Below are 13,950 nucleotides of genomic sequence, written 5' to 3' on the forward strand. Positions count from 1 at the left end.
ACACACACACACATATATACATACTTGTGCTAAACACAAAACTCAGGATTGTAATTACATCTAAAATGAGCCAAGAGAATTGGATTATGTTTATATAATACAGGGACTTCCCTGGTGGTCCAGTGGTTAAGACTGCACTGCACTTCCACTGCAGGGGGCACAGGTTCAATCCCTGGTCAGGTAACTAAGATCCCGCATGCCACACAGTGCAGCCAAAAAAAAAAAAACCAAATACATATATAATGTACATACAATATATGTACAGTATCCCTATTTTTACTATTCAAATAACATAATAAAATAATATTTTGATTGCTTTATTCTCTATTCCCACAACACTGAAATAGTGGCTGCAAATACCTTTGAAATTACATTCTTACTGTCTCATCATCACGTTAAAAAAAAAAAAAAAAAAGTTCTTCTCTTCTTGCTCCAGATAGAAAAAAAATCTCAGAAAAGGACTCTAATTGGCCCAGATTAGATTATGTGTTCATCTCTGAGCCAATCACTGTGGTCAGGAGTGATAAACATTGTGATTGGTCTATCTTGTGTCCACCTCTGCGGCCAGAGAGGTAGAATCTGTTACCATAAAGGATGGGGTGGCGGTGAAGGGGTATGAAAATGCAAAGCATGACACAAACCTTAAGAATTAATATCATCAACTTCTAAAGACCATACAAATAATAGGTGGCAGAGCTGGCATTCAAACCCAGATCTGCATGACTCTGAGGCGTGCGCATTAACCATTTCAATTCCAGCTTCTTCTGGATTAAAATATTTTGAGTTTTCTCTAGTATTATGCCAGAATTTTCTTATCTTTGTCCCTCCATCTCTTAGAAATACTACCTGGTACTTTTTAGGTGTCTTGTGGAATTAATTAAATCTCCAAACTATAGATTGCTTATTTGCACATATTCTTATATCAGCCTGGACGTGACCATTTCTGAGACCAGCTCTGTGGGTCTTGTGCTCAGAAGAGAACAGATGGGGATTTGAAGAGTGGGAGGGGGTGGAACATTTTAATTTCAAGAACAATTTTAGCACCACAAAAATCAAAAGGGAAATAGAAATACTAGAATTTTTATACTCAAAGTTGCCTGATGATCAAAAGTGACCATAAGAGGAGTAGCAAGAACCAGCTAACATACATTTTTCTTATTGAGAAAACGATAACCATCTAGATTTGTTATTTCTATTACATTTTTTCTGATAAACACTTTGGGAAGAAGAGTGGGTTTGCGTGGGGCCAATGGGGACATTTTCTTTGACTGTATTATCACAATTATTATAACAAAAATGTGTCCATGAGATTACTTGCAAATTTAAAAATAAATAATCACTGCCTAAATGTATGGTTTAAGTCTCTTGGCAATAATTACCAGTTTTCTGTCTCTTTCCACTTTCCCCAGCTGTGGTGATATGAAGGTATTGTTCAAGAAACGATCTTTACCTTCTTTATTTTCATTTGGTCATGTTGGTTTTCATCTTGTTTCTTCCAGAGAATCATGTCTTTTCCTGGTACTTGTCTTTTACGTTCCTTTGTGAAGCCTAAAGTAAAGCAAACAAAAAAATCATTTCTTTGTTAAGCGTAATCTTCTTATTTCTCACTATTCATTTTGTCTTGCTTTGGAACGCTTCTAGTCTCCTCTGGGCTTTGGATCTACATATTTAAACTTTTATTTTCATTTCAGTCTTTCAGTCCTTTTGTTCTCCTTTCTCTGTTCCACACACAAAAAAATACATTTCATTTTAAATGACTCACCATTGTATTGCTTCCCCGGCTTTCACAGCCATTAAGTTGCATATAGTCTATTAATTTAGAGTTGTGTTATGCTGTGTTGGTTCAGGCTGCTTCTAGTTTTGTTGAAGGATCTGTATGTGGCTGCAATTAATTTATTTTTAAACATTTTCTTTCTCTCCCTCTGTCCTCTTTTCTGTATTATCCAATCTATTACCCACCAGAGCATTATACGCTGATCCAAACTGTGCCTTATTCCAAATTTCAACTTCTTCTTTTTTCCTCTCCTATTAGACTCATTTTGTTTCTAATTCCAATCCAACTACCCACAGTCTTGCTTCACCAGAGAGTATAATACTGGTGTTTATTCAGGTGATTTTGAAGTGAGTTTTATCCTGCATTCACTAGGAAAAAGGAGAAGGGAGGGGAGTAGAGAAATTGAAAATAATAATTGTTTCAGTCTTGAAACTAAATATTCCCTTTCGGCTATGTACACTGCTGGGATTTTTCTGGGCCCTTAGTTAATCTTCCCATTGCTTTGCCTGTATTGACTTGTGCAGAGAGTAGGCTCAAAACAGCAGTAGAAGAACTAAGAACCCTGACTCAAGACCTCCTAGCCCCTTGCCCTAATCCTTTTCCCTTACTTCTTATTTAGCAAACATTAGATCCAAATCTACCCTTGTTCTTTGAGCAAAAGAAAGAAGTTTGCTTTCACCATCTTCTTCTCTAGTCAGGTTGATGTAAGCAAAAAAAGAATATGGTCTAGCTGGGCTCTGGAACTTCTTCCCAGATGGCATTACAGCCATGCCACAGGTGCAAGGTCTTTTTAACACACTGAACACATGGAAAGCCTTGGCGCAAGGAGCTAAAGCTAGAAGTTTCATGGAATTCATTAAATCTCCAAACTACAGACTGCTTACTCAAACATATTCTTGTATCAACATGGATGTGACCATGTCTGAGAGCAGCTGTGTGGGTCTGGTACTCACAAGAGAACAGATGGGGAAGAGAGCCCACCCTACGGACTATCAGAGGGGTAGATCCTAGAGCATTCACCCACCCCTGCCATGGTCCTCTCTGGGCTGCCCACGAGGTGTGAGATTCACATGACTACGGCTATGGGCATGATGAGTCTGCCTCCCAAAATGAGATCTGTGGCCTCAGTTCTAAAGATCTGAAGCATTACACTGCCAATTATAGTACAGTGCAATGCGTTCTCAGCTTCGGGTATCAGACTCACAGCAAATTTGAGATTAAAATCTTCAACAAACTGTTTTCCCACATGCCTTGTGGAGAGATATGAAGGCCTGTGGAAAAACAAAAGACTTGACATCACAGAGAAGTTGGGTCCTGACTCAAGAGCTCTGGCTCTGTGGCCCTGGTAGACTGGCAGAGCCTATCTCGATGGCCATCAGACTTCAGCAGAGGTTGAATCAGGCTCTTATACACAAAGTCTGTCCCTTAGTCACAAGAGTTTCCACTGTCACCCCCACCATGATTCACTGACCCAAGTCTGGAAATCCTAGGGGCAGGACCAAATCTCACAGAAAACCGTGAATGTGTCCCTAAGTCTTTTCCAGGCAAAGCTAGTGCTTCCTGTTGGTTAAAGTAGACGCCAATGAGTCCAAAGCTTGTGCAATACATGAGCCAGTTTCTCACAGGGGAAAATTCTACTCCGTGGTCAGAAACTAAACCTGTGAGTCTAGCCAGACATTTTGCAACTATGAACGTAATGAAGTTAGTCAATTTTCTATTCAATTTTCTACTGTGTTAGAAGGAATACTGTCACTTTAAATTCTGTGTCAGAACCAGCCTTTAAAGAAGTCAGTGGCTGGAACAAAGTAGCCAGGGGTTATCAATGAAGGACAAGACAGAAAGATTTCATCTGAAAAATCAGGAAAACTACAAGTAACAAAATCCGAAAAGGCTCCTATGAGTAGAGCAAGCCAGATACAGGTTTATTTGTGTCTCTATGTTCTATGGATGCAAAGGAAAATTGATGCGCTTATTGGGAGCTTCTAAACTTAGGGAGGAGAAACTGAATTAAAGAAGTATCAAAAGCAATTGCTAGTGGTGACACTAAAGACGCTAAGAAAAGCTAAATTTCATGTCTTCTCACAGAAAAACATCTCCCCTGAAGCAAGTTCAGGACATCCTCACACTAATAAAGGAAGTGGGATACATGAGAGCAACTACCAGTGAGTTGAGACTAAGATAAGAAGGGGCAGTCTAAGAAAAGAGAATTCTCTCTTTCACTGTGATGGAAATGTTAATTAGTACATTTCTGAAAAGCAGTTTGGCAACATACTTATAAAAATCCTTCAAAATATGTGTTACCTTTGACTTAATAACCTTACTTCCAGGCTTCTACCCTAAGAAAATAATTTAAAATGTAGAGAAATAGGCATGTCACAGAATTATTTATGATTAGACATCTAAGTATATAACAGGACTATACTATAGAAAATTATGCATTTATTTAAATTGCACCTTTAAGATTAGTCAGTAATATGAGATCATGCTCATAATATGTTAATTAAAAGAATAGATGCAATATAAGTAGAATTATCTTAGGTTTGTTTATATATTTTCTGCAAAGAAATACAATTGTGGTTATTGCTCAATTGTAGAATCAGAGTTCATATTACCAAATTTTCCAAAACAAACCAGTATTACTTTTATGATCACAATAGAAGTTATTTTTAAGGAAAATTTTAAAGTTTATGCCACATTGTTGGGAAGAGGGGACAGCAGAATACAAAATTGTATAAGAAAAAAAAGGTCTAAAAGGAAATACATAAAATTTTTAAGTATTAATTTTTGTTATTTTAGGACTGTAGGTTGCTGTATAATATTTGTTTTCTACTTTTTGGTATTTTTCTATTTTTCTTTAGAGAAAATATATCTTTTTTATACTGGAAGTAATATTTTAAAATTTTCTCATTAAGGATAATGAAACCACCTAAGAAATATATAAGGGACTTCTTTTTATTTGGTCTTTTATTGAAAGATGTAATAAGATGAGAGGGACTTTTCACATTTTTCTATAATTGGCCACCAAACTCAAAGCCAGTGACAAAAACCAAAAAGATACCGTGTGAAAGACAAAAAGCAAGAGGAGGGGCAGCCTTTAAGAGAGAGGACTAAACCGGCTCAGCTACCCTGCCGAGCCCTGCCACCCCTCTCCAGCTTCTCCATACAGACAACTGTGGGATGCAGAAAACTTACGGAGAATCTTCGTAATCATGAGTCACTGGTCTCGCCTAAGGGAAGAGCGCTACTGTTTGCAATTGGGGAAGCCATGAAAATGCACCTCTCATATGTCCTACTGCAGGGAGTGCAAACAACTGCACCAGCTGCTGCACACTGGAATCTACCATCACATTTGAGCCAAGATCAGGCTTTCCATTGGCTGCTCCCAGACCAAAGACTGAAGCAGCAGGGATGCTAAGGCAGTATCCTTAGTGATAAGGATACCAATTGTAAGGCATACCATTCCAAGAGCCTTGATAAAACTTCCTAGAACTGCACTGAAGTCTAAGACCTTCCTTTCTTTCCTTTCTCCTATGCAGAGGTCAGAGCAGCATCACCATCTGGTGGGTCTCCCTGCTTTCTCCAGCTCCTGCTCCTTTCCTCTTAAAGCATTCCCCCCAATAAATCACTTACACATCTAATCCCATCTTGGCATCTGCTCCTCTGAGGACCTGGGTAACACAGGGCACTCCTCTATCCATTCAACCACCTATAGAACCCAACAACAGAACCATACCAACCATTGGGAGAGTAGACTATCACATGGTTCCCCATTTTTTTGGGTTTCCCATCTCTTTGCAATTTCTCTTCTCCTGATGCTAATATAGGTACTTAATCCCAATCAGCAAGTCTGGTTCGTATGCGTTTCCCATGGGTCAAATGAATACTGCAGCATGTAGATGGATTTGAATGGTGTTGCTTGTACCCATCCAATAGATTTAAACTACTCAGATTTGAAGTTTGATGAGGATTCAGAGTAAGGACCTGTGGAAAGCCTTTGAGAAGGCCCCTAGAAAGGAACTGGGAGCAGCCTCTAGGACATCAGCAGTCCTGGGCCAACAGCCAGGGAACTGGAACCTCAGTCCTACAACCACAAAGATATCCTGCCAACAGCCTGAATGGGCTTGAAAGTGGGCTCTTCCAAGATGCTCCAGATAATGCCTCATTAGTTGACTCCTTGCACGCAAGAACCTAAGCAGAGAATACAGTTGGGCCATGCCTGACTGCTGACCTACAGAAACTATGATATAATAAATGAGTGTTGTTGTAAGCCAATAAGATTGTGATCATTTGTAATGCTGCAATAGAAAACTAATACAAGGAGATTCAACAGCATGTATTTGATAGCAGTAATTGGAGAAAAGTCAACCACTTTGTGCCTCTACCAAGTTCAGAATACTTAATAAATTAATTACAAAGTTTTATTATCAAGTTTGCCTCGTATTACTAAGTGAATACATTCAAGTGTCTCATAAGCAAATTATATCTATTGTACAATGCAGTGGCTTAAAAATGTAATCTGTTACCTCAAATTATAACTATTTATAACCAATAATCATTCCCTATGGTCTTCTTTTTAAACTACCACATATATGTCTGATACCTAAATTAATGGCACAATATTTAAAATAATCAACAATCTCCATAGTTCCTGAAGGAGGCAGGAAAGGAAGGGAAGCAAATACAAGGTACAGTCAGGGTACAGTCATTCCTCAGTATCCACAGGAAATTGGTCCCAGGACCCCTCTCAGATACCAAAACCCCTGGATGCTCAAGTCCTTTACATAAAATGGTGTATTATTTGCTTATAAACTATGCACATCCTCCCATATAATTTAAATCATCTCTAGACTACTTATAACACCTAATAAGTTTAAATGTAAATAGTATTGTAGATACGATGTAAATGCTATGTAAATAGTTGCCAGTGTGCGGCAAATTCAAGTTTTGCCTTTTGAAACTTTCTGGGATTTCTTTTTTTTCTATTTTTGATCTGCAGTTGGTTGACTCCATGGATGTGGAACCTATGGATACAGAGAGCTGACTACATTCTATCGCTGTCTCTTACTGAGTGAGCTGACAACAACCTCACCAAAAAAATGCAGCTGGTTTCTTGTTTATGCAGGGCATCTCCAGAGAGGTCACTTGGAAGCCCTGCATCTATGAACAGTCCATCGCGGGAAAGAGGGAGAGAATTTATCTGCCAGGTTCTTTCTGTCTACTATCTCCGCTGGTCTAAGGATCCCTCTACACTTCTGGGTGTGTTAACTCCCTTAAACGTCTGGTGTGTTAGTGTTACCCAACCTCTCCAATTAGCCCCTTGCATGCCACTTTCCAACAATTCTTCTGAACTTGGACATGGTAGAAAGGCAGGGGTGGGGTTGCTGCAATTCCTGCCCAGTGAGCATGGCAGAGTCATGCAGAAGCAGGGCTCTCACCCTGGAACGACTGGGACAGCTGACAGTGTTTTAGCGGAAGGTGGTGACCAAGGGTTCTCCACTGAGCAAGTGCCCAGGGCCCAAAAGGTGGAGCCAAGCATATCTGAAGATGTCCATTAACTTGGACTTCACAGCCCCAAATCTACTGTTTGCACTGCACCACCCTTCCCATTATCTTGACAACTAGGTAACAGAGAAATGACCCATTCCCCCCACTGCTTCTAAGAAACAGCTACTTCTTTCTTTTTACCACCATCCTTAATTTTGGGTTCCTCCCATCTGGTTTACATTTCTTCCCAGAAAGCTCTTGATGCCCTTATTTCCAAACTCTTCTCTGTACATGAAGCTATTTCTTTCCCACCAATTTTTGTAATCCATGCTGGAAAACACACGCAGAGCCCCTGGGCTCCTGCCCATTCTGCTTTTCATTATTGCAATTGCAATGTGGTTAAACCAGTAATGTGGAAACCATGTGTGTGCGCTTGCAGTGTATTCTACTCCAACATTTGATAAGAGTGGGCTTAATACACACATAGGCACACACAACACACACTTCTCTTCTGGGTAGTGCAGTGTTTGAATGAAGACATGATGACATCTCTGGGAAAGGAGGAACAGAGAGGAAACGTCTGTGTCTGAAGTATAAGCCTTCCAGTTTCAAAATGAGAAATATTTCAAAAGTAGTTGCACTAAATCCTTATGTGCAGTGGACAAAAACCTTATGAGAAACATGAAAAATTTTAAAATAGGCCATTAATAAATAAAAACATTTTTCCCACAGATAAACCAAGCTTTGAGTGCTTTAGCAAAGGCCTTCTTTTGACATTTACAGGATTCTTGCATTTATATTCAAAATTATCAAAAATTGTCCCTAAGTGACCACACAATCACTTTCTGTGGTTTTTCTTCTTTCCTCTTGATTAGTTTTTCTCTTCAGACCTTTGGCTGACTATTTTGCTACTGTTACCACGACTGAAGTTCCTACCACCGTTAAAAGAAAGAACGATGAATAGCAATGCCGTATTCTCAAGTTTTTTCACCGTGAGCAGGAAAGGACCATTTAGAGATTGATCTCCCCATCAGAGAACCATGTCACCCAATCTCCCTGCTCTGCAACTTGTCACAAGGTTGATTGTAAATATAATATATATGAAAATGAAGGAGGAAAATGTATGCTAAACTTCAGTGGTGGTGCAGGGGGCTGGAAACAACGTTGTGTGGTACATCATTTCATCGGAATTTCTCATTTTCAGGACATTGACTCTAAAATTACTGTAGTCATAGTGTTTAATGTTCCTGCATTGGGATTCCAGAGTTTTTTAAAAAAATGATTTGAAGTCAGAAAAGCAAGACTGACTTATTTGGACCAATGCTGTAGTGTGACAAAAAATTTGCAAGAAAATAAGAAATGCTATAAGCACACACACACACACACACACACACACACACACACACACACACACACAGACTTACAGCAAGCTTGATACTCTATCAATAGAACACTGAGAAGGGTGTCAGTAAAAGAAGAAACCTAACATAATAGTAACTAGTGAAGCTTAAGTTTGAAGGCCCTGGGAGGGGACCTAGCAACACGGTCAGAGGTTTTTGTGCAATTTGCAAAAATAAGCTATTTTAACCAAAATGGTTAAGACTGCTGTCTCTCTACTCCAATTTCGCATTTGTGTTGAAGGGGAAAAAAAGAGAGGACCCAAATAAACAAAATGAGAAATGAATAAGGAGAAATAATACACAATACCACAGAAATACAAAAAATCTCAAGAGATTATTATGAAGTTATATGCTAACAAATTAGACAACCTAGAAGAAATGGACAAATTTCTAGAAAATACAACCTGCCAAAACTGAGTCAAGAAGAAAGAGACAATTTGAACAGCCTGATCACTAGGAGTGAAACTGAATTTTTAATTAAAAAAAAAAAAAACTCCCAGCAAACAAAAGTCCAGGACCAGACAGCTTCAAAGAGAAATTCTACCAAATATATAAAAAAGAACTAACACCTCTCCTTCTCAAGCTATTCAAAAAAATTAAACAGGAGGAAACACTCCAAAATTCATCTTATGAGGCCACAATTACCCTGATTCTAAAACCAGACCAAAACACTACAAAGAAAGAAAATCACAGGCCAATAGCTTTGATGAATATAGATGCAAAAATCCTCAACCAAATAGTAGCAAACTGGATCCAACAATATATAAAAAGGATCATACATCATGATCAAGGTGGTTTTACTCCAGGGTAACAAGGATGGTTCAACACATGCAAATAAATCAATGTGATACACCACATTAACAAAAGGAAAGGGACTTCCCTGGTGGCACAGTGGTTAAGAATCCACCTGCCAATGCAGGGGACATGGGTTCGATCCCTAGTCTGGGAAGATCCCACATGCTGCGGAGCAACTAAGCCTGTGCGCCACAACTACTGAGCCTGCGCTCTAGAGCCTACATGCCACAACTACTGAGCCCACGTGCCACAACTACTGAGCCTGCACACCTAGACCCCATGCTCTGCAACAACAGAAGCCACCACAATGAGGAGCCCGTGCACTGCAAGAAAGAGTAGCCCCTGCTTGCCACAACTAGAGAAAGCCCACACAGCAACAAAGACCCAACGCAGCCAAAAATAAATTTTAAAATAAATAAAATTTTTTTTAAAAGACCAAAAAAATCACATGATCAACTCAATAGATGCAGGAAAAGCATTTGACAAAATTCAACATCCACTCATGATAAAATCTCTCATCAAAGTGAGTACAGAGGGAACATATGTCAACATAATAAAGGCCACTTACAACAAACCCACAGTCAACATCATACTCGAAGGTGAAAAGCTGAAAGCTTTCCCACTAAATTCAGGAATAAAACAAGAATGCCTACTCTCACTACTTCCATTTAACATAGTATTAGAAGTCTTAGCCACAGCAATCAGACAAGGAAAAGAAATTAAAAGTATTTAAATTGGAAGGGAAGAGGTAAAACTGTCACTATTTGCAGATGACATGATACTTTATATAGAAAACCCTAAAATCTCAACCCCAAAACTATTAGAACTAATAAATGAATTCAGCAAGGTTGCAGGATACAAGATTAATATACATAAATCTGTTGCATGTCTATACACTAACCCTGAAATATCAGAAAGAGAAACTAAAAAAAAAAAAAAAATCCCATTTAAAATTGCATCAGAAAGAATAAAATACCTAGGAATAAACTTAACCAAGGAGGTAGAAGACCTATACTCTGAAAACTATAAAACACTGATGAAGGAAATTGAAGATGATAGAAAGAAATGGAAAAATATCCTGTGTTCTTGGATTAGAAGAATTAATATTTTTAAAATGAACATACTACTGAAGGCAATCTACAGATTCAATGCAATCCCTATCAAAACACCAATGGCATTTTTCATAGAACTAGAACAGATAATTTTAAAATTTGTATGGAAATACAAAAGACCCCATAGAGCCAAAACAATCTTAAGAAAGAAGACTGGAGCTAGAGGAATCACGTTCCCTGGTTTCAGACTGTACTACAAAGATATACTCATCAAAACAGTATGGTACTTGCACAAAAACAGATACATAGATCAATTGAACAGAACAGAGAGCCCAGAGATAAACCCATGCACTTATGGTCAATTAATCTATGATAAAGGAGGCAAGAATATACAATGGAGAAAAGACAGTCTCTTCAATAAGTCATGCTGAGAAAACTGGACAGCTACATGTAAAAGAATGAAATTAGAACATTCTCTAACACCATATACAAAAATAAACTCAAAATGGATTAAAGACCTAAATGTAAGACTGGAAACCATAAGACTACTGGAGGAAAACATAGTCAGAACACTCTTTGACATAAATTGTAGAATATTTTTTTGGATCTGTCTCCTAAATTAAAGAAAAGTAAAAATAAACAAATGGGACCTAATTAAACTTTAAAACTTTTGCACAGCAAAGGAAACCATTGACAAAACAAAAAGATAACCTATGGACTGGCAGAAAATATTTGTAAATGATGTGACCAACAAGGGATTAATATCCAAAATATATAAACAGCTCATACAACTCAAAATCAAAAAAACAAACAACCCAATCAAAAAATGGGCAGAAGAAATAAATAGACATTTTTCCAAAGAAAACATACAGATGCCTAGCAGGCACATGAAAAGATGCTCAACATCACTAATTATTAGAGAAATGCAAATCAAAACAATGAGATATCACCTCACACCTATCAGAATGACAATCATCAAAAAGTCTACAAATAACAAATGTTGGCAAGAATGTGGAGAAAAGGGAACACCTGTACACTATTGGTGGGAATGTAAACTGGTGCAGCCACTGTGGAAAACAGCATGGAGGTTCCTCAAAAAGCTAAACTTAGAACTACCATATGACCCAGCAATTCCACCCCTGGGCATATATCTAGAAAAGATGAAAACTCTAATTTGAAAAGATACATTCACCCCAATGTTCATAGCAGCACTATTCACAATAGCTAAGACATGGAAGCAACCCCAGTGCCCTTTAACAGAGGAATGGATAAAGAAGATGTGGTATATATCAATATATATGCAATGGAATACTACTCAACTATAAAAAGGAATGAAATTCTGTCATTTGCAGGAACATGGATGGACCTAGAGATTATTATGCTTAGTAAAATAAGCCAGATAGAGTAAGACAAATACTGTATATCACTTATAAGTGGAATCTAAAAAATAATACAAATGAATGTATATGCAAAAAAGAAAGAGACTCACAGACATAGAAAACAAAATAGTGGTTACCAAAGGGGAGTGGGAAGGGGAAGGGACAAATTAGGGGTAAGGGATTAACAGATACAAACTACTATGTATAGAATAGATAAGCAACAAGGATATCTTATATAGCACAGGGAATTATAGACATTTTCTTGTAATAAATTATAATGGAATATAGTCTTCCAAAATACTGAATCACTACAGTATACTCCTGAAACAAATATAATATTGTAAATAACCATATTTCAATTAAAACATACTAAATAAAAAATTGCAAAAGTAACCTATTTTACCCCAAATGATTAAGATTGCTCTCTCTCTCTCTCTATTCCAATTTTATTGGATGGCATTATACAGGCCAGGAGCATGTGGGGGATCCAACTAAGAGAAAGTTGAGTTGAGGATATGTTTCATTTGGGTTTAACAGAAAAGTAAAATATATTTCAGTGATTCTCAGTCACTCTTGTGTTAGTTGTGTGACCGTTAGTGTCCTGGTAGAGCAATGGCTTCCAGGAGCTCTCAGATGATCCCTGAGAGACACAGAGGTATAGAGGAAGAGATTGCATCTCAATATAAACATGTACCTCAGGGCTCTTTCCCAGAAGTGTATTGGGTAGTCAAAAGAAACCAGTTTGAAATGTAACAAAACCAGAAGCTAATCTACGGAAAATTCTTCTAATCATCAGATCTACTAAAAGATAAGTAGAGGATTCAGATTGCATTGATACCTCATCAAAACAGAAGTTTTCTCCTTGACAGAGATTTTTTGAAATGTGATAACAATCCTAAAAATGTATGCAATACCTTTCTAAACTATCAATATTTTTTTAAAAAAACATCAAAAGAGTTACATTTCTATTTTCTCTATGAAAAGCATATTACAACATTGTTGTCATATGAAGAGGCGATCCAAGATTATGAAGCCAAAGAATGTATTTCTGATGTTGGTGGTATTTGTCAGCTTTTTCAAATTTTTAATTCATTATGATTCTTTTCACATTCCAAATAAATGTTCTTTTCTATCTAATTTAGTAGTCATGACTTCAATTCTCTTGAAGAACTGTGTAAGCTTCTGGCCCCTCACAGCATGTACTTCCCCCTCTGTCTGACTCACAGTCTCACTGATGACTCTCTTTGCTTGAGCTACTTCTAACAGCCACACAGATCATAAGCCTCAGTGTCTTTCTTCACCTCCTGGGATCCGAGGGCTTTCACTTCAGCTTCTTTTTAGTCAACCTGGACCATAGTCACATCTTGTTCCTTGTCATCATGTAGAACCCACTTCATCTCCAAAGTCTTAAATTCCAAAGTGCCTATAAGTCAGTTTACGTAGCTCAAACTCTTTTTTTCCAATTTCTTTTATACATATACCTACAGACACACATGCATGTGCACATGCACACCTCTTCCTCACTTTCCATCCTCATCCCAACAATCACTTCAAATATCCCATATTATGTGTACTTCTCTAAACCTTGTCCTTCCTATTCCATACTTCATAGCAATCCCTCTCAAAATCAACTCGGTTAGCTCTAATTATTTTAACAGCTGTGTAATGTTTCACAGTAGAGATACATGATTATGAATTCAATATTTCCCTTTTGATGTCCATTTAATTTGTTTCCTGTTTCATTGGTTGTGACATGAACTGCAACAAACATTCCTTTACCTGTATCTTGATGCTATTATATCTACAGGATGCCCAGTACTTGGGCTGTTGGCTTTAAAGGTATCACTTTTTTTTTATTTTCATAGATGCTGCCTAGCTGCTTCCAAAGACTAACAATTCACATTTCCATCAGAAGAATATGAGAAACTCCTTCTCCCTGCCTACTCTGCAGCAATAGGTATTATTGCTCTTTCTAACTCTTGCCAATCTGAAGCATATAATAATGACACCTCACTGTTACCTTAATTTTCTTTCCTCTGACCACTAGTAAATTTGAACATCTTTTA

Source organism: Grampus griseus, assembly GCF_964374135.1.
Source record: "Grampus griseus genome assembly, chromosome: 3".
Classification (NCBI taxonomy): domain Eukaryota; kingdom Metazoa; phylum Chordata; class Mammalia; order Artiodactyla; family Delphinidae; genus Grampus; species Grampus griseus.